We start from the raw sequence: 3,274 nt of genomic DNA, 5'->3' as shown, positions 1-3,274 counted from the left end.
TTATCCTGGCCTGTTTCATGAGTTTGTTTCTAAAAATCATTCTGTTGAAGCATGGTTTAACAGCAATGTCTGACTTTGATTGGCTCATTTTCATAAAGGTTTTATTCACTTTTGTCAGATTCAAGTTAACTTTGTGACCAATGTGGGTTTATCTGTCATTAAATGAGGGATACCAACAATTCTGTCCACATGTGAACATTCATTCTAATTAAATTACAATGTTTAGATATTATAACATGTCTATAACTGGATGCACTGCACAGCACTTCACCCCATCTGAAAAAGGTGCTGTACAAGTACATACATTTACAAAATTAATATTATTTTATAATATCTTCAGGCACATTGGTCAAACAATTCAATAGCATAAAAAGTTCAACTGAATATTTCATAAAGAATATCCGATTAAGTCAACCTTAAGGTCATTAATTGTTTAATTCCTATAGGTTTTAGTTTAAAAAGTCATCAGAAAGAGAGAAAAATACAAAAACAGAGTGCAGATCTCTTCTTTATTCAAATAATGCATTATTCTTTACAACATTTTTTTCTTCTTTAAATAAGAAAACTGGGAAAAAGCTGCAAATAAAAAACTAATTTAAACAAACTCAAATATTACAAACCCCATTGTACCAAATCATCATCTGACAAGATTTCATCTGCTGTTTCCTTTTCTTTTAAATCACAGCTCTTTCTAATTATAGATTTTAACCAACGTTAAAGAGTTTCGAGGACGAGAAAGTTGAGCAAACTGTTTGGGAATCAGAACGGTACCATGCAGATGAGCCAAAAGGACTACGGTGCAACAGAAAGCTGATGGTTGGTGGCGAGGAACGCCACGTCTCGTCTTCATCAAAAGAAGGCAGCTACAAAGTTCACCACCCAGTAGTTCAAACCACCTTCTGACAGGATCTGGAAAATTATTTTTATATTTAAAAACATTTAGAACATGGCTGTTTATTTAGATCAGGGGTGTCAAACATGCGGCCTGCGGGCCGGTTCCGGCCCGCCGAACGATTTAGTCCGGCCCGGTGGCTAAATGCATTATCATTATTCAAATTTTTTTTTTTTTTTTTTGGAATGCCAATAAAAATGCAACCCTGCATCAGAACTAACGGCAGCAATGAGCTTCAGATGTGGAGAATTTATTTTAAATATTTTCATAATTTGATCAGCTCACACGCATAATGCACTTAAATAAATGTTTAACTGAGTAAAAGTATTGTTGAAATTGCACATACATGCACATATTTCTTAAAAACGCTGAGGTTATTCATAACATATTGTCTAAAAGTGAAATTCATTTAATATAAAAACCAACAAGTCCCCTTATTACTAGTTATTAATTACTTATTATTAATTCTATTTAATCTTGCAATGAGTTTACTTGTGTGGCCCCCTTGAGATAAGATTAAGCTGCATGTGGCCCCTAAACCACAATGAGTTTGACACCCTTGATTTAGATATTACTTGGATCCAACTTCATATCAGCAATATAATGAGTTTATCCATCTTATAATTCTTAGATAAGTAATCTAAAAACATGGACGGAAGGATGATTTGCCTCCTCTCTCTCTCTCTTCCATGTCAAAATGTTTGTGATGTTAATGCTCGAAACAAGAGCTTTGATCAGTTTATTAATATATTTGTCATATATTTGTTTGTTATCCATTAAAATATTTGTCATTTGTTTCTAATCAAGGTTATAGAAAGAAACAAGCAGGGATATTCTCTAGTCCTAATAAAGTATTTCAATTCAGTTTATTTATATAGCGCCAATTCACGCCAATTTTAGAATTTGTACTTAAAATATGTTTTTTGTCACATTTAAAGACGTTAATTTCATGTTTATTTGAAGTGATTCAATCTATGGTTGGAGTTCTACTATTTGTCTTATAGTGAGATTTGTTATGAGACCAAACGAAGAACGTCAGGAGTATATTTCATGTTTAGATCAAGGCTACAGATAAATGCAACATTTCTCTTTCTGGTTAAGTGTTTTGAGAAGAATCTTTGATGTTTTAGGGATGGTTCTTGTCATGGACATTGACATAGATAAACAGCTTCTATTAGAGGGGAAAAAAACAGTACATCTTAATGGTACTGATGTCAATCAAGTGCATTAGAAAAATGCAGATATATTTCAAATCTCTCCACACCAAAGCAATGCAAAGATGGCTGGTAATGATGACACACAGGTTTCTTTAACTTGTTTTGACTCAGCAGTGGAAAAATGTTTAGTTTATTTGTTAACATTTGTAATATGGCAAGCCAATTAGTTATATAATTAATGCAATTTGCATGATCTGTGTTGTTCAATATTGTAAGACATTTTAAGGAAGGTTCTGTATCGTTTCGTTTCGAACCAGATTTATATCACATATAGTGCAGGTCCTTGTTTTCCATCTGCTTTTTCTGCCTCCCAGCAAACAGATCCTTTCCTAAAAAAATCATCTGAGTTTTATTTGTTTGTATGCATTTCTTTACTGAACTTAGATAAGAAGAAAAAATATTTTTACTTTTCAGTGACGTGAACAACCTACTCGGTAACAGGAAACCATTTAGGCTTACTCTGGAAAAACGATCTAGAAATAAGTAAAAAATGTCTTAAATTTAGTGTATTTATCCTTAATTTTAGTAGGTAAATGAGATAGTTTGCCAATGGAATGAGTATTTTTACTCTTAAAATAAGATAATTAGATAATATGCACTTGAAATAAGACAATGCAATTGTGTTTTCTTTTCTTAAGTGTAAATTGTCTCATTTCATAGGCAAAAATCCAAGAAATTTAAGAAAAAAACTTCTTATCTACCTTTCAAATTTTTTCCAGTGTAGTTGTCAATTCTACTTTTGAGCAGAAAAGGTAACCCAGGGTGTGTTTATGTGCTGCTGAATCAGATTAATCTATTCAATTAATTACTATTTATCGTTAATTTTCAATTACGAGAAAGAAACGTTAGCTCTATAAAATAATGAAAACTTTTGTTTGGGATGTGTCTTTCCTTCTATTTGATTTAATTAAGGATGTCGCTGTAAGTTTTTTTTTATTTAGAGGTTACTCAGACAAAAGGCATTTAAGAAAACATCCGGATCACATGAGCCATTTTAAATCTTGGTGCTAATACAGCGACAACATCTCAGCAATCAGAGATTCTCTGATTACTTTGTGAGGTATCTTTCCCAAACACTGTAAAAAAAAAAACACTGTAGATTGTTTTCATCTTGGTTATTTGTGGCACGCTTTGCAAATACTGATGTAATTTTTGCTTAGTGTGA

Source organism: Cyprinodon variegatus, unplaced genomic scaffold, assembly GCF_000732505.1.
Source record: "Cyprinodon variegatus isolate N-32 unplaced genomic scaffold, C_variegatus-1.0 Scaffold76, whole genome shotgun sequence".
NCBI classification, from domain to species: Eukaryota; Metazoa; Chordata; class Actinopteri; order Cyprinodontiformes; family Cyprinodontidae; genus Cyprinodon; species Cyprinodon variegatus.
This window is presented reverse-complemented; position numbering follows the sequence as displayed.